At 54.7% G+C, this 23,431-nt stretch overlaps 1 protein-coding gene across 1 annotated transcript in view; it reads left to right on the forward strand.

The window, feature by feature from the left end:
- The first annotated feature begins 10,796 nt into the window (after positions 1–10,796).
- RGS12 (regulator of G protein signaling 12) overlaps positions 10,797–23,431 on the forward strand; it is a 100,118-nt gene continuing 87,483 nt past the window's right edge. Inside the window, exon 1 of the mRNA XM_054581891.1 lies at positions 10,797–10,865. The gene's annotated coding sequence lies outside the window, so the exon portion shown is untranslated. The remainder of the gene's footprint in view (positions 10,866–23,431) is intronic.

Genomic DNA, 23,431 nt, shown 5'->3' on the forward strand with positions numbered 1-23,431 from the left:
ATCACAAAATTTTTCTCCTTTTTTTGATCATGTAGTGAATTACAAGGATTGCTTTCCAAACGTTAAACCAACCTTGCATTCCTGGTAGGAACCGTACTCGTTCATGCTGTGTTATTCGATTTAGTAATACTTTGCTGAGGACTTTTGTGCCTGTGAGAACGTGGGACTGTAGTTTCCTTTTTCCATGATATCTTTGTCAGGTTTTGATATCACTTATGCAGGTCTCAAAAAGTAAGTTCAGGAGTATGACCGCTCTGTTTTCTGAAAAAGTTTGGGTAAGAATGGTATTCCTTCTTAAATGCTGACTCACTCCAAAGCCTGGTCCTGGGCGTTTATTTGTGGGTAAGTTTTTTTGTGGAAACACTGGCTTTTCCCCTAACATTTTATGATGAAAATATTCAACCACTCAGAACACAGAGTTGTCTACTGACCAGTTCTGTCCATTTCCTAGGTAACATGTTTCTATAATTTCCTTATCAGGTATTGACCTATTTTTCCCTCACCTCCTTCTGACTTTTTGATGTTTTCCTCAGTAAATTGCAGGTATCAGCATACTTCCCCTCGAAATTTTTTAATTATTAACTTAATTCCTTTAACTGATATTGGGCTATTGAGACTTTATTCTTGTGTAATCTTTGTTTCATTTTCAAAAGAATTTTTCCATTTTATATAAATTGTCATAAAGTTGTTCACATGATTGTACTATCCTTTAAATACCTGTGGACTCTGAAATAACATTCCTGATATTTGTAGTTCATGTTTTTCTTCTATCTTTCATGACTTTTAATAAGGGTTGATAAAGTTTATTAATCTTTTTGAAAAACCAACTTCTGTCTATGTCAGTTTTTTTCCTGTGGTTTTCTCTCTTTTTATTAATTTTCTTAATTTTCACTCTTATTTTTATTCCTTTCTACTTATTTTAGTATTAATTTTTTTAGCCTCTTATATGAAGGCTTTGATCGTTCATTTCAAACCATCTTTTCTAATATAAGCATTTTAAAATATATATTTATCTCCCTAAAAACTTTAGCTATATACCATAAATGTTGGTATATTATCTTTTCTTTACTATTCAGTTAAAAAATATTTTTAAAATTTCTCCGGTGATTTCTCCTTTGACCTGCGGATTATTTAGAAGTGTGTGACTTGCCAGAAGTTCAGCGCTTTTCTCCATATTGTTATTAGCATCTGTTGTCAGAGACACAAGCTGCACGCCTCCAGTCCTTTAAAATTCACTCGCGTACGCTGTGCCCGGCACCTGCCCTCTCCCGGTGAACGTTCTGCGTGCGCCGGGGAGGCACCTGCGCCCCCTCGCGGACAGGACGGCCCTCCCGCACGTCAGTTAGGCGAGCTTGTTCCACGGGGTTGTTCGAATCTTTTACACTCTTACTGGTTATTTTGTCTGGCTTTCTCATCCATTTATGATAGAAAAATGTTAAAATATTCAGCTGTAAGTATGGTTTTGTTATTTGTCTCCGTTTCTCACAATTTTTGTTTCAAATATCTGAAAAGGTGTTACCACTCCAGTTTTCTTATGCTCTTATTTCCATGGTAATTGTTTAACCCTTTCACTTTCAACCTAAGTGTGTTTTTATATTTTAAGGGTGCCTCTTTCAAAAGAATACAGCAGGTTTTTAAAAAAAAAAAACCCAGTCTGCCACGCCCTTTTAATTTGCATCGTTAGCCCATTAATATGCAATGTAATTGTTGATATAGGTGAATTCACATCTACCTGCAATCTTGCTCATTGTTTTTAACTTGTCCTGTTTGTTCTTTGCTCTTTTGTTCCTCCTTCCTTGCCTTCCTTTGAATTAACTGGTTTAAATTTTTTAAAAAAATCTGTTGCTCCTCCTTTGGTCTTTTGCTTCCACACTCTGTATTATTTTTGAGAATTTGCTCTAGGAATCCAGTATGTATCCTTAATTGGCCTCAATCTACTTGGAAATCCTATTATACGACTTCAGTATGGCATAGAGACCTTTCAACACATAATTCCATTTTCTTCCATGTTAGCGCTATGGTTGCGTATAGTTTACATTACGTTTAAATCTCATAATACATTATTATTTTTTTTGCTTTAAAAGAGCAGCTGTCTCTGAAGAGATGAAGACAAGGGAAACGTAGTCGCTCCGGTCCATGCACACACAGGCGCCACCGAGCTGCCCCTGCACCTTTGCGCGGGCCGCTCGCCAGTGCGGTCGCCCTTCCGCCTACGGTTTTCCTGTGGCGTTTCTCACGGCGTGTTTGCCGGCGGTGGGCTCACGCAGCCAGTTGATCTGAAAAGGCGTTTGTTTTGCCTTCCTTTTTCACGGATATTTTCAGTGGATATAGAATTCTCAGTTGACAGTTTTTCTCCCTGGGCCCCCATTGTTCTGATAAGAACTCCGCCATTTTTGTTACTATACGAATGTGTGTAAGCTATGTATCTTTATTTTTCTGGATGCTTCGAAGTATTTAGGTTTTGTTTTAAAAAATTTGCGTCTGCCCTGTTGGATGTGTCTCATAGGATGGAGCATTGTCCCGTAGACCAAAAGGTCATGGTTTTGATTCCCAGTCAGGGCACACACACGGTTTGCAGGTTCAACCCCTGGTCAGGGTGTGCACGAGAGGGCAACCAATTGATATTTCTCTCTCTCCCTTCTCCTCTTCTGTCTCTGAAAGTGGTGAGGATAAAAAAAAAATTGTGCTTAGATGTGTTTTCTTTGTATTTATTCCTCTTGGTGTTTGTTAAGTTTGGGGAATCTATGGATTGGTTTTTAAAAATCAGATTTGTAAAAACCGTGGCCACCGTTGCTGCAAATATATTTCTCCCATTTTCTTTCCTGGGACTGTAATCACACACTTGTCACATGATGTGATAGTGTTCCATAGGTCACGGGTGCTTCTGTTTGATTTAACATGTTTCCTCTCTGTGACTTAGTTTGGATTATTCATATTGATTTGCCTTCAAGTTTACTGAAATATTCTTTTTCAGTTTCTAGAAGCCTAGCCAATACATTTTTAAAATTTCAGATACCGTGAAGTTAGTTTTCAGTTTTTGAATTTCCTTTGAGATTTTAGAGTTTCCATTTCTCTTCCAAAACACCCCCCTCTTTATCTATTATTCCATCTTTGTAAATTCTTCCACATATTCATAATATATTTTTAACATTACGTGTTTGCTAATTTCAATTACTGGGTCGTATGGGGTCAACCTCTTTTGACCGTGTTTTCTTTGGATCATAGGTTATGTTTTTCCACTTCTTCACATGCCCTATAATTTCTATCCCGTTGCAGACGCTATGTGCAAACGAATGATGGAGACGCACGCGCAGTGTTTTGTTTGGATCTGATGTCGCTCATTTCCCACAGAATGCGCACCACTCCCTCGGTCCGAGCGAGGAGCTGGTCCCTCAGAGTCCCCAGGTGCCAGCCTGACCCTGGACCCGGGATGTGGCTGGAACGGCGTCGAGTGCGCCTGGGTTCAGCCCGGCCCGCGCCCCCCTGCTGCGCCGCGGCCCTCCGACCTCGTCCGAGCCTGAGCTGGGCGCCCAGCTGCGGGTCAGGCATGTTGGGGTCACCCGGGACAGAAGCTGGCCCAGCCCTGGGGCCCTGGCACGGTGTGGCTGCGGGGGACCGCGTGACAGCGCCCCGCTCTCCAGTGTCTCCTCTCGCTCTCTTTCAAGATGGGAGTCCGGGTGGGAGAGGGTGGGCTGGCGGCGCTGAGTGACTTGTTGTCGGGACTGGCCTGTCCTTTCAGCCCTGGACCAGACGCCTGTCCCAGGCTTGGACGTCCTCCCACACCCTGTTCATTGGTGAATAGCTCACCTTTCTTGGGAATTCAGTTCATGAAAGTTTCCTTGCATCCATTGGCCTGCCAACCCAGCAGAAAAGGACGCCTTTTCCGGGGGTTTCCTTGTGGTACCCATCGGCGCGGGCCCTCTGCCGCCTCTGCCACTGGTGGGAGAGGGAGCGCACTTCTCTCCCTTCACTGAGCTTCGCAGGCGAGTTCCTAGGATAAAAGACAGACTAACAAACGCGTCGAATCTGCCCTTCGGAAGGAATGAACACCCAAGCAAGTCCTCACCCAACAAAGCACCCTCTGTTTCTCTGGCTTCCCTTCATATTCCTATTTGTGACGGTCCCCCAGGGTCTCAGAAATTGGCGGGGCTGTGTGACCGCCTCACGTGACAGCTGAGGTGCTTGGGCAGAGCGGCGCAGCCAGGTCCCTCCTGCTTCTGCGCACGTCGGTTTCTGGACCAGACGGTGACAAGAGGCCTGCGCCGCGCACGGGGAACGAGGTGGACGCTAATGTGGTGAACCGTCTTATTTAATATGACTAAACGGCATTTTCAAAAGTCAAATCAAACAATTTTCCCTTCATTTAAACATTTTAAAAGATGGTCAAGGGGACGGTGTGGTACTGGCACCGTCACAATGGGTAAAGGAAAAGATAAATAAACCAAAATTTTGGCCATAAATGCAGGAGCCTTTCACGCCCACTGGGACACAGAGCCTGTGGTGTTACCGGGAGACGTGGCTGCGAGGCCACCAACAGGGAGGATGCGGGGACCCCCTCAAAGGCTCCCCTGAGGGTTTCCGCATCTGCCCAAAGGTGGAGCATTTGCATGAAGCATGTGTTGTGTCTGACCTTACAGTCACACTCAGAGACACGAAAAGAATGTCAGTGAAATGCCATTAAAGCAATTAAGCCTAATTTATGCAAGATTTAAGGTACATTAGGAGAGTTCGGTGAAATAGCAAAATAATTCTCTGGTAATAATGAATCGCCATCTTCAGAGGAAAATGGAACCGATTTCAAATGTGTTCTGTGCCATCATTCAGTATGTCGCTTGCTATGAATAACACTAGAGAAAGGTCACTGGAAATGAAAAATGATAAAGAAGTAAACAAGGTCGACCAGTTCATCTTTGAAACAGGCATTGTTTTGCGTCGGAGAGAGGCCGCAGGTCTTCGCCTGCCTCCCGGGCGGCTCGGCCCTGCTCCCAGAAGCCTGCCCTGCCGGCGGCCTCTGTAGGGCTGACGGTTAACTCTCAGGAGGGGCCAGGAGGGACGCTCCGGCCCGTCAGCTCCTGGGCTGCACTGGACTGAAGCTTCCAGAGACCACGCACCAGAAACGCAGAGCAGGGGCCAAACGCCGTCCGGGATGAGGGCGGGGTCTGTGTCCAGCCTGGAGGGCTCCCTGGTTGTCCCTCACGTCCACCCGAGGTGGGAAGACCAGCCTCCAGTTTGCCTGGGACCAGGGATGCAGGACTTTGGGTGCTAAAACCCAGAGAGGCCCCGGCAAACCTCTTCCTCCCCCTGAACGAGACGGCTGCTCCTCCCACCCTGCAGTCTGGAACATCTGTTCCCGCGCAGTCGGTGCGTTGAAAAGCGCTTCTCATAGTAAAACCAAAATGGAGCTTTGTTTCCCACTCTTCCCCGCCACAGCCGATTCCCCCGGCCCTGACCCTTGCTGGCTGGCCTCTGGGTCTCCCGCTCACTCTTAATAAAAGGTAGTTTTCCATCACTCGAGTAGCCAGTGCAGTGTCCATTCACAAATAGGCCAGCCCTGGTTGGTGTGGCTCAGTGGACTGAGCACCGGCCTGGAAACCAAAGGGTTGCCGGTTCGATTCTCAGTCAGGGCATTTGCATGGGTGGCGGGCCAGGTCCTCCGCGGGGAGTGTGTGAGAGGCAACTGATTGACGTTTCTCTCTCACATCGATGTTTCTCTCCCTCTCTTTCCCCTCTAGAAGTAAATAAAATCTTAAAAAAAAAAAAAATAGTCCAAATCCATGCTCTCAAGTCCGGCATATTAATCAAAGTTCCACACTAAATTCGGGTCAAGTGTTCCTGCCCTACCCCCTGCCCCGGTCCTGCTGAGTGCAGGGGGCTTCCCACTGTCCCCTCCCCACACGCGGTGCCCCAGCCTCGATCTGCTCCTGTGGCTCGTCCCCAAGAGCCCTGACGCGCTGACCTGAGAGGGCAGCCGACTGTTGGGCCCTGCCCTCCTGAGCCCGTCTGCCCTCTGGGTTCCCCGTGTGCCCTCTGGGTGTCTCCCCAGGGACATGGAGCTCAGTGGGGCCGCTCCAGGTGGTCCCCAGGTCTCAGACAGCAGAGGGCACACAACAGACAGGGCAGCCCCTCTGGCCTCTGCAGTCGCCTGGTGTGCGCCGGGCCTCTGGAAGCTCAGGGGACAGGCAGGGCCCGCACCCAGGGAAGGACTCGGCTGGGCCTCTGTGTCCTCATCCTGTGTGGGGATCAAAAGGTCAGGGCGGGCAAAGCACCCAGCGCGCTGCCCCGCACCTGGTAGGCGCCTAACTGGAGGCGGTCACTGGCGCTTGCCCTGCCCCAGGGGCTCTGCACAGAGCGGGGGCGGGGGTGGGCTCCCCTCTGCAGGACTCGGCCTGGACCGCGGTGCGCGGGGCGAGGGCCGGCCGCGTCGCGCGCGCACGGGTCCGGGGGACGACTTAGAGAGGCTCATGGCTGGAAGGAAAGGATGGCTCCTTCCCCGGATCCGCCTCCGGGTGAGCCACCTGCCCACCCAGTGGCCAGAAGGGGGAGCCTCGGGCGGCAAGGCGCTCAGGACGGCGGTCCTTGCTCAAGGGACTCAAACCGCAATGTCTGGGGATTTGTCACATGTCCTTCCCCTGTTCGGAGGCGATCTCTCTGAGTTGTTTCATGTTGTGTGCATTTCCTGTGAGGGGAAACGCTCTCCCGACAGGCACTCTCCCAGCAGGGGCGATGCTGTCGCTGGGAGTTCAGGCGCCAACAAGCGAGACGGTTCACAGGTCTGCACAGCAGGGCCGCCTGCGCGCCGCCCCGGCTCCCTTCCTGCTCTGTGAACTCGCCTGAGGTGGGCCTGCCTGTGGGTCCCCCTGTCCCCGGGCCACCAGCTGCCCCTCCGGCTCCTTCCCAGGGCCCCAGGAAGAGTTAAGCCCCGTTGAGGGAACAAGGGGGTCTGGCTGGGAGGGCGTGTGTTCTGTCCGGTAACGATATGGCTACTCTATAACGCCTGTCCCATTTGGGGACAGGGTCTCCTGTTAACCCGAGTTCTATTTAGTCACAAAGCGCTCTATTTAATGACTTTCATGCCTTCTTCTTAATAACAACATTATGCTTCATTGGATTTATTTCGTCTGGTCACCGATCCTAACGAGTCGCAAAGCACAGAGCCGCGGCTGACAGCTCGGTGGGCGCTTGGGTTGGGGTCTTGCTCCCCAGGGAAGGTCCCATGAGCGGGGCTTGGAGCCAGGGCGTTGCAGGTGGGGGCGGGGTGGGAGGGGGCCGGGGCGGGCCCTCAGCCCCCACCTGAGTCCTGGTGCCCCCGCCTGCCCCAACCCTCTGGGGGACCCTGACCTCCTCCGGTCCTGTGGACCCCTGGGTCCTTGTTCCAGGGCCCCTCCGCCTCAGCCGCCCACGCCACCGGCTCCGGCCTCCCCAGTCCACGCGGCTCCTTCCCCAGGGCGCGCCCCGCTGTGAGGGCCCTGCTCCGCGGTCACCCCCGGCCCCCCACCCCCGTGCAGACGAGGGCTCTTCCAGAAGCACACACCTGCCCGGGCTCCTAGGCGCGGCCCCCGCCCCCTTCCTGAGCGACCCCGCGGGTTAGGCCCCACACCTGCCAGGCTGGCCCCCGGGAGCCCTCAGGCCTAGCCCGCGCCTGGCACAGGCAGGAGCCCAGCAGTGCCTGGTGGCCAGCTGCAGCCCTTCCTGTCCGGGAGCTCCGGGCTGGGGGTGCGTGGTGGGAGGGGCTTGAGACCGATGTGACTTCGACCTCCTCACAGAGTGACAGGTGCGTGTGCTGGTCTGGTGGGCGCATGGCAGCAGCTCCTTCTGGGCAGCGGGCTGTGGCACAGGACACCGGAGCTGAGCCCTGCCAGGTGAGGAGGCGGCTGGCAGGCGTGGGAGCAGGTGCTTTGCAGCCGCCCGCTGAGGACGAGGACAGGACAGAGGGCACCCACGCAGGGGAGAGGGACGGCACCGCAGCCTCAGGCTGGCCCAGCTGTGGCTGCCCTTCAGGTTGGTGCTGAGGGAGCCTGAAACTCAGGCCCCAGGAATCAGACGATCGGGTTTCTGTGTGCAGACGGCAGGGTCCCCGGGCCTTGTGCTCAGCTCAGGGAGGTGGGGGAGGTGCTGGCACTGGGCGGCTCCGGCCAGGAGACCCTGGGTCCCCTGGGTCCCGGAGTCCCTTCTGGGTGGTGGTCCAGGGAAGGGGGGAAGGGGAGCCACAGGGTTGTGCTAGGCTTTGGGAGCCAAACCCCAGCTCCGCAGCTGCTGCAGGGCCCTGCTCGAGCCCCAGGTCCGCCCGCGAGGCCGGCAGACACTGACACATCTACCTCCAAGGGGGCGGGGCCCCACTCAGGGACGCCCTTGGCTCCAGACCTTGGCTCCCAGCGGCCCCCGAGGGAGGAGCCGGTGGTGGCGGCTGAGACTGGCTGCAGCAGGCAGGGAGGCAGGGGGCCTCAGCCACAGCAGGGCACCTGGAGAACGGCTGGAGACACGAGGGGGGGGCAGGGCAGGGGTGAGCAGGTGCCAGCCAAGGCGGACGTCCCTTAGCGGGTACCCTGCAGGTGGGGCAGAGGCCAGGGAAGCTGACCTGGGGAGATCCATGAGGCAGAGGGAGCAGACAGCAGAGAAGGGCGTGCACTCTCTCTCTCACCCTCTCCCCGCCTCGGCTCTCCGCGGCCCCTAGGGAGGGGCTGCTCCCACTCGTTCAGCCATGGAGGTGGTGCCGGTTGGTCCCCTCCCTGTCATTTCTGCCTGGCTCTGCACAGCTCTGGTCTCCCTGCAGAGCCGGGCTTCCCTGGAGTCTTCTCGGGTTTCCCCATCTGAGAACGCTGTGAGTTTCCTCCTGGGACCTGAAGTACCAACTGAAGACCTAGTGCTGGAGAGCTGCCAAGAGGGCTGGGGGTGGGGCAGGGAGAGAGAGGGAGGGAAAGGGGTGTCCTTGAAGTCAAACAAGTAAGAGACAGAGACGCACTCGGAAGAGGAAGAAGACAGGAGGGGGGCCGTGCAGAGTCCCCAAGGTGCACAGTTTGGAGGGTGGCAGGCAGCGAGTGAGTGTTTAAAGGGAAAGGAGGCAGGGGAGAAGGAGGCGCGGGAAAGAGGGAGGAGCAGAGGACCCAGCACTGGGGAAGCCAGAAGGGGGTGAAAAAGCTGTCCCGAGCTGGGGGGTGGCTGGGACCAGGCTGGAGAAGACAGAATTCCAGGAGGCGGGGGCGGGCCTGTGAGGCGATGGGAAAGGGGCAGTGGTCTCCGACTGCCCTCCGGCCCTGCGCCGCGCGCCGCGGGGGTGGACGTGGCTGCCTGTCTCAGTCGGCCCAGCTGCCATCACAGAAGTGCCAAACAGGGTGGGGCGGGCGTTTGGAAAGAACTTTCTCAGCGTTCTGGAGGCCGGAAGGCGCTCACAGCCATGGCGTCTGCTGAGAGCCCACTGCCTGGCTCACGGACTGCTGACTTCTCACTGTTGCCTCACATGGAAGAGGGACGAGGCCGCTCTCTAGGGTCCCTTTTACAAGGGCACAGATCCCATTCAAGGGGGCCCCACCCTGACGACCAATCACCTCCCAGAGGCCGCGCCTCCTCACACCATCGCACACAGGAGTTGTGGGGACACAAACATTCGGTCCGTGGCAGCGCTGCTGTGCAGACGAGGTCCCCGGGCCTCAGGGTCACCGTTTTCTGTTCTCTGAGAAGCGCTCATTCACTAATGCCAGTTCCAGCCGAGTATTGTATTTGCAAATACTGACGACATTCCAGGTAGCTGTCATTTGGGGAGCACTGGACGGCATACGAAGCATAACTCAGTTCTCTGTTTCAGTCGGTGGCGGGGCTGGAGTGATAGCCTGTGGATTTGTCACTAGGCTGTACAGCCCAGGAGGCTACAGCGGGGTTGGGGTGCAGGCTGCAAAGCTGGAAACCGCCAGGGCCCAGTTGGCCAGGAGTCCTGGACTTGCTTTTCCCCGAGTTAGATGTGCAATAAACGCCCGGTGGCCCGTTTCCTGAAAATACTTCGGCAGGCCACTGTACGGAATGTCCAAATAAATAGTGGCTGCGGAGGAAGAAGACAACGAGAGGTGGAGAGCTAACCCAGGCAGATCTCCAGGGGCAGAGGCGGCTGTCGGGCCGGAGGCGGGGCAGGGGGCCGGAGGGAAGCAGGCTCCGGGCTCTCCCCGGGTCGTGCTGGGCTTCGCCGGCCGGCCTCTCCCACCTGCAGGAGGCCAGCCGCTTTCCTCTTTTAAAAATAAAACGATTTTCGTGAAACGCGATCTGGAAGAGCATCAAAGTCAGCGGAAAACAGTCGGAGGAGAGGGCGGGGCAGGCCGGGCCGGGGCACTGGCGAGGCCGGGTGGTGGCCCGGAGGGAACCCGGGACGGGGACTCAAGATTCCTCCGGGGCTAGCGGGATCGGCTGCCACAGCTTGGGCGGCGGAAGTCCCGCCCCAGGCCTGGTAGGCCCCGCTACTCCAGATCCGCCCCCGCACGACTCCCCTTCTTATCTGAAGGCTCCGCCCCCGTTCCTTCCCACCTTGGTTCTCTGGATGCCCCGCCCCTAGCGGCCCGGCCGGGCGTCCAGTTTCTCGCCGGGTGTCCAGTTTCTCGCCGGGTGTAGGCCCCTCCTCCTAAAGGCTCCGACCCACTCAGAGTCTGCGCTTCGCAGCCCCCTCCTGAGACACGCCCACGCCTGTGGACGCCACGCCCCGTCTCCTCGGAGGCCACGCCCAAGAAAGACCACGCCCCCTGCCCCACCCCGCCGACCCCCTAGGCCCGGCTCTCCGGGCCCGCCCCCGGCCCGGCCCGGCCCCGCCCCTTGCCCCGGGCGGCGGCGGCTGAGGAGACCGTTGGGCGCGCGGGAGGCGCGGACACGGCCGGCGGAGCGAGCGGCCGGTAGGTTGCGGGCCGGGGGCAGGGCCGCCCCGCCTCCGCTTTCTTTCTTCTCCGGGCGCGTGCTCGTGCCCTCCGCGGCCCGGCCCCGCCCAGCCCAGCGCGGCGGAGGGCCGCAGGGGCGGCCGGCCGGGGGCGGCTCCTCTGGGCCGCCGGCTCTTGGGAGACCCCCGCCCGGACGCGGCCGCCGGCCACCCTCCTTTTGTTCCCAGCCCGCGCCCGGGGACTTGTCGTGAGCCCGGGTGTGGGTCGCCGCGAGGCCGGCGCGGTCCTGGGCGGGACAGGACCGCGGGGGCCGGGGTCGGGGCGGGACGCCGCCGGCCGTGCCCAGCGCCCCGCTCGCTGCCTGCGGGCTCCCGGTTTCCTGCCGGACCTAACAGGCGCCGCATTGTTTGGGCCGAGGCGTCTCCGGGGACCCGACGCTGGAGGTTAACTGCGCCGCTGGCCGCCCCGTCCCGGCTCCGCTGCGCGTCGGGGCGGTCGGATGTAGACGGAGCGGCCCTGAGCTGTGGGGTGTGGACAGTGGCCCCTGAGCTGTGGGGTGTGGACGTAACGTCCCCTGAGTTGTGGGGCGCGGACGGCAGTGCCTGACCTGTTGGGTGGACAGACCGTCCTGAGTTGTGGGGCGCGGACGGCAGTGCCTGGCCTGTTGGGTGGACAGACCGTCCTGAGTTGTGGGGCGCGGACGGCAGTGCCTGGCTTGTTGGGTGGACAGACCGTCCTGAGTTGTGGGGCGCGGACGGCAGTGCCTGGCCTGTTGGGTGGACAGCGTCCCCGGAGCCGTGGGGCGCGGACGGCAGTGCCTGGCCTGTTGGGTGGACAGCCGTCCCTGAGTTGTGGGGTGCGGACGGCAGTGCCTGGCCTGTTGGGTGGACAGCGTCCCCGGAGCCGTGGGGCGCGGACGGCAGTGCCTGGCCTGTTGGGTGGACAGACCGTCCTGAGTTGTGGGGCGCGGACGGCAGTGCCTGGCCTGTTGGGTGGACAGCGTCCCCGGAGCTGTGGGGCGCGGACGGCAGTGCCTGACCTGTTGGGTGGACAGACCGTCCCCGGAGCTGTGGGGCGCGGACGGCAGTGCCTGGCCTGTTGGGTGGACAGTGTCCCCGGAGCTGTGGGGCGCGGACGGCAGTGCCTGACCTGTTGGGTGGACAGACCGTCCCCGGAGCTGTGGGGCGCGGACGGCAGTGCCTGGCCTGTTGGGTGGACAGACCGTCCCCTGAGCCGTGGGGCGCGGACGGCAGTGCCTGGCCTGTTGGGTGGACAGCGTCCCCGGAGCCGTGGGGCGCGGACGGCAGTGCCTGGCCTGTTGGGTGGACAGCGTCCCCGGAGCCGTGGGGCGCGGACGGCAGTGCCTGGCCTGTTGGGTGGACAGCGTCCCCGGAGCTGTGGGGTGTGCACAGAGGCCCCAGAGCGGCCGGGCGGGGCAGGCGGCCGCCCCGTGTGCTGTTCCCTGGGCGAGGGTGGGGTCGGCAGCGGGGCCTGCCTTGGGGCAGGTCAGGTGCTCCCGTGCGGAGCGCCGTCTGCCTCAGGGACCCGTGGGTCGCAGCCTTGCCGCAGTGTCACGTGCTGGTTGGTGCAGGACCTACAGGACAGGGACAGCGGGGTCTTGCCTGGAAGGGGACTGCTCCTTCCCGCTCCCGGAGAGGAGGGTGGAAGACAGGGCGGCCCCCCGGGGTGGCCGGCGGGGTGGGGGGTGTCTGGCAGGAGTGGGGCGGGGCCTGGAGAGGCTGGGGTGACAGCGTGAGGAGCCCCACAGTTTCTGCGAGGGGTCTGAGACTCAGGATGGGCAGTGGCAAGAGAGCGACGAGCAGGAGAAAGTGAGTTTTACTTGAGAAAGATAGTTATCACCGTGGGAAGTTTCTTTCTTTTTTAAAAATATTTTATTTATTTAGTCTTAGAGGGAAAGAGAGTGAAACATGGATGTGGGTTTGCCTCTCGTGCGCCCCCTACTGGGGACCTGGCCTGCAACCCAGGCCTGTGCCCTGACTGGGAACTGAACCAGCCACCCTTTGGTCCACAGGCCGGCGCTCAGTCCACTGAACCACACCAGCCAGGGCTGAAGTTTCATAAAAGTGCCTTCTCACCCTGCCCTGGGTTTTGTGACTGAAGATAGTGCCCATGACATGCATAGCGTAGGACCTAGGCTTCAGGGATGCTCCTCGGATGGGGCGGTCCGTCACCAGGGCGCCCGCCACCCAGGCAGGGGTGGCCGCTGATGGGGGAGTTGCTGGGTGGGCTGAACAGGGCTGGAGGTCACAGGGAGCTCTCCAGAGAGAAGGGCTGAGGAAAGGCTGTGGGCTCGGCCTGTGGAGAGGGTGCGAGAGGGCAGGGGCCCTTGGCCAGAGGGCTCAGGGGGGCACTGTTGGGGGGCAGGAGGTGAGGAGGAAGCCAGCGCATGGCAGAGAGGAGGGGCTGGAGGCCCAAGCGCCCAGGGTCCAAGGGCAGGCCTCCTTTTCCCTTGTTAGAGCGAGGATGTCCGAGAGGAAGGGGTCAGCGGCCAGGCATAGGTACAGCTAAGGGGCTGGTGAGGGCGGAGGACGTGGCCAGTCCCAGGTGGGGACTGCGACTTCAGGAGGAGGGCGGCTCCAGTTTCAGGGCGGAGGACGGGAAGGAATACTGAGAGGAAGCTTGGCGCTGCACCCGCAGCCAGGAGGGGATGGCAGCGCCTTCGTTTCTGATTTCCCTGTCTTTTGACTTATATCTTCGTCTGAATGGGCGAAACGAGAGTCAGGATGAGGGAGAACATGGTAGTTATAACAACACACGCTGCGTGGGAAGCACACAAAACACCGAGCCAGAGTGTTTTAATTTTCCTTGAATTGGGTGGTACTCCTGTGCGTACTTTACTTTCTAATTAGCACCGCATGACTCTCCTGTAGCTGCTGAAACAAATCACCAGCTTTGGGGCTTAAACAACAGAAATGTATTCCTGCACATTTGCAGAGGCCAGAAGTCCGAAATGGGCCTTGGTGGAGCCTCAGGGGGCCCCAGCGAGTCTATTCCTGTCCCTTTCAGCTTCTGGAGGCTGTCCTCAGTCCTCGGTCTGCTGCCTCATAGCACAGTGCCCACCTCCCCTGCCTCCACGGTCGCATCCTGTCTTCCTCTTCTGTCTTCCACGCCACGCCCTGCCTCCCTCCCTCCCTCCCTCCTCCTTCCTCGCCACGCCCTGCCCCCTCCCTCCCATAAGGACACTCGTGGTTTTGTTCATGGCCTGCAGATCCTCTCCCGTGTCAGGCTTCTTGTCAGTCACACCTGCAAAGTCCCTATTTCCTCTAAGGTGACATTCACAGTTCCAGAGGCCAGGACCTGAGGTCTTTGGGGATGGCCCTTTAGCCTGCCACAGCGCGCCTGACTTTATTTCTGAAGGGCACGTGGTCTTTCCTGTTCTGTGTGAGGCGCTGCCACTTCATACCCCTTCCCTGGTCCACCGGGCAGGGCTGCCCCAGCAGCTGCTGCCGCTCCCGTGCAGGAGGGCTGTCCTGGTGGAGGGGCTGGCGCCGCCCTGGGAAAGGCACCAGGAAAGCACATGAGCCGGGCTTAGGTTTTCAAGTCTGGTAGGTCACTCGTTCTTTATTCTGGGGGGTTGGTAGCCGCCAGCTCCTTTGGCCATCTGATGAAAGCTGTGGCCTCTATTCAGAAGAGAGAAACATTTCCAGAACTTCCACCTGCTTTTTTATAGTTTCTGTTTCTCTGCTGAGATATGTCATCTGTTATTGTGACCATGTTTTCCATTAAATCGTTGATCACACTAGATTAACTGCTTTAAAGTTCTTATTTGCTCATTTTAACCACTGATTTATCTCAGGATCCATTTCTGTTGACTTCCTTTTCTCTTTACTGTGGGTCACATCATCTTGTGTCTTTGAACATGTAGTAATATTTGTGTATTGGACGTGTCGATGGTCCATTGCAGTGAATTGGTTTTTTGTGTAGAGTGTTGATTTTTGTTCTGGAAGTTTCCTTGTCTAGACTGAAACTGAAATCTCTTCTGTAATCTCCACTTGGTGCAGTTGGCCTGTGAGCTGCCTCCTCCTGCTGCTTGGATTCTCCCTGTGCACGGACAGTTCCGGGACTGGCCACAGGCCAGAGCTTAGTTTATGAACAGATTTCAGGGCTTCCTCTCTCTGCAGTTACCTCCTTCCTGAGGCATGGAGATGCCCCTCTCTTTCCAGGCACCCAGCCATGACCAAACTCCTGTCTCTGACTCAGAGCTGGGAGGCTTGCGGCTTTCTGCCTGAGCTCCAGTCCCGTGTGCAAACACACGTCATGTCAGCTTGTCCGTTCCAACCCTCCTCTTTTAGGGGGTAACTCCCCCCCAGTTTCTGCCTGCTATTCATAGCTCTCCAGTACCTTTAAATAATTGGTCTTTATATTTTTCACCTGGTTGGAAATTGCTGGAGCAGCAAAGGGGAGCGCGTGAGGCTTTTCATTGCAGCGATGGACTGTGATTAGTAGCTTGTTGGTTACTAGCCGGCGTTGATCTTGAGCACTGAAGGCTAAAGAGAGCATTTCTTTAACAAGTCCCAGACGTGATAAAGCCCAGGGCTGGCTCTTCTAAGTATTAGGCTGACCAGGTGCCTGTCTTCGTTTGTAATGGAGTTTGATGAGCGGAGTTTGATGAGCAGGGTGGCAGTAAAGGCTGTTGTGCATTCTTCGTTGTTTTCCTCCAATGTGAGCTGCTTCGGGGTGGAGACTGGGCTGTTCTTTGACCTCCCGGAGGCGGCCTCTCTCCGGGCTCGGTGTGCGTTTACTAGACCTTAGGCTCCCTCTGAGAGCTGAGAGGCAGAGGCGCGGGCCATTGTCCTCTGGCACCACGTTCTTTATCCTTGTGCTGCAGCTTCTGTCTATAAAATAGGGTTACTAACGAGGCTGTGGTGAGGATTGACTAGGATATGTCAACTATTGGTGCCAATTCAATACCAACAGGAATCCCCAAATTGTGGTGCGGTGAAGGAAACTTCATTCAGTGCAGAACAGCACAGGTGTGGTGCAGCACCGCTGTGAGGACAGCGTGGCCGGAGGCAGCCCTGAGGCCAGGCCCCTCTCCAGCTCCACTGCCCTGCCCTGCCCTGCTCTGCCTTGCGCCAGTCGCCTTGCCCTGCTCCTCTCTGCGCCAGTGAAGCCAGGGAAATGCAGTCTTCAGGAGGAAGGGGAAGTGTGTCCGCAGAGCCAGCGGGGAGCTGGCTTATACACAGGAGGCTCTGCCCCAGTCCCTGATTGGTCTGTCCTTGTGCAAACGAGGACTCCAGATCCTTGAAGTTTGATTGGTCCAAAAGACACTGTCCTGATTGGTCAGAATAGAGCCATACTGCTTGGTCGGAGTTACGCAGCTGCGACTGGATGGGGAAAGCCTCAGTCCTCTTGGTTGGGACAGGATCTCAGGGACCCTGGTACACGGGCTATGCAGGTGGCGGGAGCATGGGACAGCTCAGGGCAGGCTGCTCCCGGAGGTGCAGCGTGGGTGGGAAGCCCCTGTGCAGAAGTGGCTGCTAGGATTTTTTTTTTTTTAAATTTAAGCCCAGTTAAGCCACCAGGAACCCTTCTTAAGTAGGTATCTTCTTTCTCAGGGTCTTCAGACCCCGGTAGAATGCTGGGGAACCTTGCCTGACACATTGGATGTTCTCAGTAACCTTCAGCGATGGTGCTGGTGATGCCATGTCTAGGCTTGCAGTGCTGTTGCTATAGTGGGTTTGTGCCCAGGTGGGTGGTTTAGGCCTTCATGTAGCACATCTGTATCAAGCCCCTACTCTGTGCCAGTCTGTGGGCTCCGTGATGCCTCCTGAGCGCAGCCCAGCAGAGCCAAGCCCAGGACACATTTTCCCAGGGGGGCACGGGCAGTAGGGGCGCCCAGACAGCCCCATTCACCAGAGCCCCTCCTTGCCTGGCGTTCTGCCCAAAAGGACAGTCCTGTGGAGTTAAGCGTTTGGCAGCCAGTCAGCTTCCTCACTGCCAGGGTGGGGCAGTGGGGCCCCAGGAGCAGGAGGGTTCCTTGGGCCCACCCCTTATATTAGTTTCCTGTGGCTGTTGTAACAAAGCACCACACACAGGGTGGCTTTAAACAGCAGGAATTGATTCACTCATAGTTCTGGAGTCTAGAAGTCCAAGTCATGGTGTGGGCAGAGCTATGCTCCTTCTGGAGGCTCTGGGTGGGTGGGTGGGTGGGGTCCTTTCTGCCTTTTCAGCTCCTGTGGCTGCCAGCAGTCCTGGGCTTGTGGCCGCATCACTACATCTCTGCCCTGTCTGCACGTGGCCTCTCCCCTGTGTCTGACCTTCCCTCTGCCTCCTTCCTGTAAGGACACTTGTGATTACATTTAGGCCCTTGCGGATGATCCAGGCATCTCAAAACCGCTGAGCCTATCTGTAGAGACCTTTTTTCCAAGTAAGGTCACAGTCACATTTCCAGGTTCTGGGGATTAGGACCTGATGTCTTTGGGGCCACCATTCAGCCTGTTATATCCCTGCTTGGACCTGGGAGGTGAGGAGCCATGGAGGGTCAAGACGGGGAGCCGGGCCTCCCTTGCTTCCAAAGCAGGTCTGCTCCTGACCGTTCAGGGTGCAGGCCTGAGGCTCGCGCGCGCCCAGGACTTCATGCGTGTGCAGGGTTTCTTGTCTTTCTGTGGGTGACTGAGAGACATGAGGGCAGGGCACTTCCCTTCAGCCCCGATGAAAGGACAGATGAAGGACAGGCTAACATGCATCGCTTTTTGCTGTGAATTCCATAGGGCAAGACCCTATTTATATGTGGTGGGGGATCAGGTAGGAGGCCTGTCCTTCCTGGGCCTTTGGGGTGGGGGAGGCGATGGTCAGCCAGGGCAGGTAGACACAGGGCGTGGCCTGCCTCCTCCTGTCCTCCTGTCCTGGGCTTGCCACTGTCAGTTTTGCCCAGGGAAGTGGCTGCGAGGGCTTGGGAGGGGTGAGAGGAAGGTGGAGGTGCTATCCAGGTGGGATATGGGGGCCAGCGAGGCTGCAGCCAGGAGGAGCCCAGGGAAGCTGAGTCAGGGCTGGAGTGCCACACGGGGCTGGGCAGGACATACAGCCTCATCTGCCCTGTCACAGGTTTGCCAGATAACATAACATGTACAATGTTCATCAGCTGCAGATCCTGAAAGCCTGTAGCCCAGCTGCTCCTGTTTACTTTTCCTGAAGCTCGGTCACCATCAGGCTGGTGCCCACAGCCGGCAGGCAGGAGCTGCCTACGGGCTGGGGGGTCGGTCGGCCCTGCCCTCTGAGCCCCCAGGGGCTCAGTCTAGTGAGTGCTGGTGGGAGCCGGAAGGGGCTCTTGGCCCGGTCTGCGCTTCTGGTCGGTGCACTGCATCCACACAATTAGGATTCCGGAGTTCACAGCCTCGGCCTTGTCTGTCCCAGCCTCTGGCAGGCGGCCCCAGCTGCTAGTCCTCCCTGTTCCTTATGGCTGCCTGGTGCCACTGCCCTGTCACAGATGCACGGCTCCCTTCAGACCTGTCTCTTGTCCTGATGCATACATGTGTCCCCACACAGCCCACAGGTGTCCTCAGTGTGTGTGCCAGAGGCCCAGTGCATGTCCATGCCGTGTGTGCCCCCGGCACTGCCCCAGGCAGATGCAGAGGGCTGTGTGGGACGTCCCTGGGCTGGTGCGTGAATGGCAAGCCCGGCCAGAGCATGGGGCCCAGTGCTGTGCGGGGTGGCTGGGGGTGGTAAGGGTTGGGGGAGTTGATGGGGGGTCTCTGGGGGGATGTGGGGTCCAAGCTGAGCCAAGGGGCAGCCGAGGAAGGGAGCAAGGTGTGTTCAGGGAAGAGCACTTTCTCAAATGGAGCCAGGGCTGTGGGCCCTCCGTTGTGTCCTCTGGACCTTTGTGCGTAGTGACACTGGCCAGTTGAGCTGACTTGTCCCCTTGGGACAGGGCCCCGGGAGGTCAGGGCCATCAGTAGTCACCTTTTCATAGTTGCCTGCCTGCTGGTACTGGAGTCCCCCAACAGTCATTGAATGAATGGATGTGGGAATGAACGAACGCGCAGGAAGATCACAGGCGCTGAGGACGGGCCTGCCTGCGTTGGCTGTGGAAGTTGAGCGGGCGCCTGGTGAGGAGGGCCTCGGGAGGCGGGCTGGGGTGAGGCTGGGTCCCTCGAGAAGCATCATGGGGGTGAGCATGATGACGTGGGTAGGGAGGAGGAGGCGGAAGAGTGTGGGGACAGGTGCAGGGGGCAAGGTGGCATCAGGGAGAAGAGGCTGAGTGCCGGACCTCTGGCCTGCGCTGGAGCCCAGGAGACGGGGGGCTGCTGCCAGCCTCTCCTGTGGCCCGGTCTCCTGCCCTGTGTCTTTGCTGCGATCGCCACCACCATCTCCCACCTGGACATCTGGCTGCCTTCCTTCTACTGAGCTTCCTTCCTTAATTGAGACCTTTCTTAAATTCCTTCGTGTGTAGAAAGTGTTCTTAATGTGACGTGAATAAAAAATAACTCCTACCTCAGTGTCTTTGTAAGCCTAGCACACTGGAGAGTGATGGGGAATGACAGGAAAGAGTCCCAGTGACAGGGCCATATGGGGGTGGGGGGTGGAGATGGTCTTTATGGACGTGGATGCCTGGCTTTTTGTCCTCTGAGGCTGAGGCGTCTGTACCACCCTCAGTGCATTGTGTGAACCTAGCCAGCACTAAATATGATGCGTCTTTCTAGTCATTGGAGGTCTCACATTTTTATTTATCTTAAATGAGAGCTTTTAGCACCTCTCTTTCTCTTAATTATCCTATAGATTTTGCTTGATGTAAACTTGACATTACAGAGGGTTAGAACCAGCATGTAATACAGCTGACCCTTGGACAGCACAGGTTTGAACTGTGCAGGCCCACTTATATGTGTTGTTTTTTTTTCAATAAACACCCAGGTGGCCTCAGGTTTGCATCCTGACTTGCGCATCCTCAGGCTCAGCCAGCTGCAGGTTGAAAATGGTTCTTTTGCTCCGTGGTTGGGAGTCCGCAGATGTGGAGGGCCACTGGTGGAGACTTTCATGCAGTTTTGTGCGAGCATCCTCGGATCTTGGTATCTGCGGGAGTGGTAGGGGGATCCCGGAACCAGTTCCCCAGATACTGAGGGACTGTAGTTAAGTTGGGGGGAATCAAAAGTTGTAAATGGGTTTTCAGTGCCCCTAAGCCCCACATTGTTCAAGGGTCAGCTGTATATTAATGGTTTTAAACCAGTAAAATGGACCTTTGTAATTTAAAATAGTATCTTTTCTGCTAAATCTGGCCTTTTTCCTCCATACATTGCCAAAGAAAAAATTCTGAGTTAGACATGCTGCTTGGTGTAAGGCAGGGGCACCAAGAGTTGGTGACGAAACATTCAGACCGCTGTGCAGGGCTCCCGTTCCTGCGCGCCTTCTGTTCTGAGGGCTTTGCACGCCCCTTCCTTTGGGGCTGCCCCTTCCTCTGCAGCCTGAGCTGGAAGGCAGGGGATGTTTGGCATTAGCATAGCTGTATTTCTTTATATTACTTTTGAAATTCCATTTTCTTTGAACTATTAGACTGAGTACTAATTGTGTATACAAATTTCTGATGTGCACAAAGAATGAAACATCCTTAAATTCGCCATTCTTTTATTTATTTTCTCCCTTCTTTCTTTCTCCTCCTTCCTGATTATTTATATATGTTGTATTTCCTAGTTCCAAGAACTCCTTTCTGTTTGTGTAAATTCTTGTCCCCACCCCTAATCGCTCTGCAGCTGCTTACAGTGAACTGGGCCAGGTATCAGGTGTGTACCGCTATGGCTTGGCCTTTGGTTTCTTGGGGCCTAAAGTGGTAAAACCTCAAGAATAAACATTTTTTAAAAACCCATGTAAAAACTTTGCATAATAACGAAATGCTGAACAGGAACACTTTATGTATCGTGCTGTTCTGTTCAGCCTATTGTGAATTATTCAACAGCCATGCATACTAATAATTTTGGTGGCTGCTAACCTGAATACTTCAAGGGAGGCCACTTTCTACACAGGCATTTGCTTCTGCACTGATAGCAAAGCAGGAGGCTCCAGGGTGTGGAAAAACCCGACCGCAGTGGCCCTGCTGTGGCTCCTCACCCCATCTGCAGTCACGGTCATAGGCAGGTTCTCAAGCCTTGCCTTCCCTTTTTGTAAAATACAGTCACTGTTATATTCAGCTTGTGAGGCCATAGTTGCTTAGGAGTCATTTTTATTAGCCAGTTTTCCCCTTCCGTATACAGTTCGTCTCTGGTATATGCAGCATGATTGCCTTAATCACCTTGTCTCAGGTTAGGTTCGAGGGAACACTTAAAAAATATGCAGTCAGATATAAGTTCACATCACAAAGTCAGGAAGTCAAGACAGATCAATTTAAGAAGCAGAAGCAAAAAAGAGCCTCACAAATAATGGGAAGACAAAGAAACAGCCTCTAATTGAAGGGAAAGGAGGAATCCCCAGAAAGAGAATTAAATTAAACGGGGTAAGTAAACTATCAGATATTTAGTTCAAAACAATGGTTCTAAGGAAGCTCAATGAGCTCAGTGAGCTCAGAGAGAATTACCAGAAACTATAGGGAAACTATGAAGAACTTACCGCAAACTATATCAGCATGAAAAAAGACAGAGAAACTCAATAAGAGGGACGAGGAAATGAATACAATTTCTGAATTGAAGAACACAGTAGAAGGAATCAAAGCAGTCTAGATGAAGCAGAGAATCAAATCAGTGAGCTGGAGGACAAGGTAGAAAAAAAGCTCCCAGAAAGAGCAAGAAAATTAAAAAAGAGAAAGAATGAAGAAGCGTTTAGGGAAATGCAGGACAACCTGAAATGTAATAATATCTGTATAATAGGGATACCAGAAGGAGAAAAAGAGGAGCAAGGGATAGAGAACCTGTTTGAAAAAGTAATGATGGAAAACTTCCTTAATTTGAGGAAAGAAAAAGTCACACAAGTCCAGGAAGCACAGAGGGTCCCATTCAAGAGGTACCCAATGAAGCCCACTCCAAGATACATCATAATTCAAATGGAAAATATCAAAGACAAAGAATCCTAAAGGCAGCAAGGGAGAAACAGGTAGTAGCATATAAGGGAGCCCTGGTATGGCTAGCAGCCAACCTCTCAACAGAAATACTACAAGCCAGAAGGGAATGGCAAGAAATATTCCAAGTAATGAAAAGCAAAGGCCTGCAACCAAGACTGCTCTACCCAGCAAGGTTCTCAATGAAAATGGAAGGCGAAATAAGGAGTTTCCCAGACAAAAGAAGGGTAAAAGAATACACCTCCACCAAATCAGCACTGCAAGATATGCTAAAGGGACTGCTTTAGAAGATGAAAAAGAGTGAGAAAGGAACACAGGTACAAAGGGAAAAAATGAATAAGTACCTATCAATAATAACTTTAAATGTAAATGGATTAAATGCTCCAATCACAAGACATAGGGTAGCTGAATGGATAAGAAAACATGACCTGTGCATATGTTGCCTACAAGAAACTCACCTCAGAAGGAAGGACCTACATAGACTGAAAGTAAAGGGATGGAAAAAAATATTCCAAGCAAATGGACGGGAAAAAAAGCTGGAGTAGCAATACTTATATCAGGCAAAATAGATTTCAAAACAAAGGCCATAAGAAGAGACCCAGAAGGACACTTCATAATACTCAAAGGAAGAATCCAGCAAGAAGACATAAACATAGTAAACCGATATGCACCCAACATAGGAGCACCCAAATATATAAGGAAAATCTTGGAGAACTTCAAGAAAGGTATAGACAGAAACATACTGATAGTAAGGGATTTTAACACCCCACTTGTCAACAATGGATACATCTTCCAAACAAAATATCAACAGGGATATTGTGGAACTGAAAAACACATTAAATCAAATGGACTTAACTGACATATACAGAACCTTTCATCCCAAAGAAGCAAAATACACATTCTTTTCAAATGCACATGGAACATTTTCAAAAACAGACCACATGATAGGACACAAAACAAGCCTTAACAAATTCAAGAACATTGCAATCGTAACAGGCATTTTCTTAGACTACAAAGGCTTGAAACTAGAAACCAACCTTAAGGAAAAAACTCAAAAACATTCAAACTCATGGAGACTGAATAGCATGCTATTAAACAATGAATGGGTCAACAATGAGATCAAAGAAGAAATCAAAAAGTTTCTGGAAACAAATGAAAATGAACACACAACAGTCCCCCAAAATTGCAATCATACATTGCTGCCTAGAAATAAATACTGTGCTAATTTGTATGTATTTATAGTAGGAGTAGTAACAGGTCAGATCATAACATTCATATTTTGCTTCATATGGTGCATTAGTTATCTACTGGTATGTAGCAAAGTGCCCTCAAAACATAGCAGCTCACAACAAGCTTTTACTATCACGCGGTTTCTATGGTCAGGAACCTGGGTGAGGCTTGTTGAGCCCCCTTTCCCAGGTCTCGCACAAGGTGGAAGCCAGGGCTGCAGTGGGCGAGGGTGTGCTTCCAGGGTCAGCGATGTGGCTGCTGGCCACAGACACCGTTCCCTGCTGTACTGGCTGCTGCTCAGGGAAGCTCTCAACCTGGCAGCTGGCACCCCTCAGAGCGAGTGAGGGAGAGCGTG

Source organism: Pteronotus mesoamericanus, unplaced genomic scaffold (assembly GCF_021234165.1).
Source record: "Pteronotus mesoamericanus isolate MK-2021 breed Mesoamerican mustached bat unplaced genomic scaffold, CSHL_Meso_final contig_68, whole genome shotgun sequence".
Taxonomy (NCBI): Eukaryota; Metazoa; Chordata; class Mammalia; order Chiroptera; family Mormoopidae; genus Pteronotus; species Pteronotus mesoamericanus.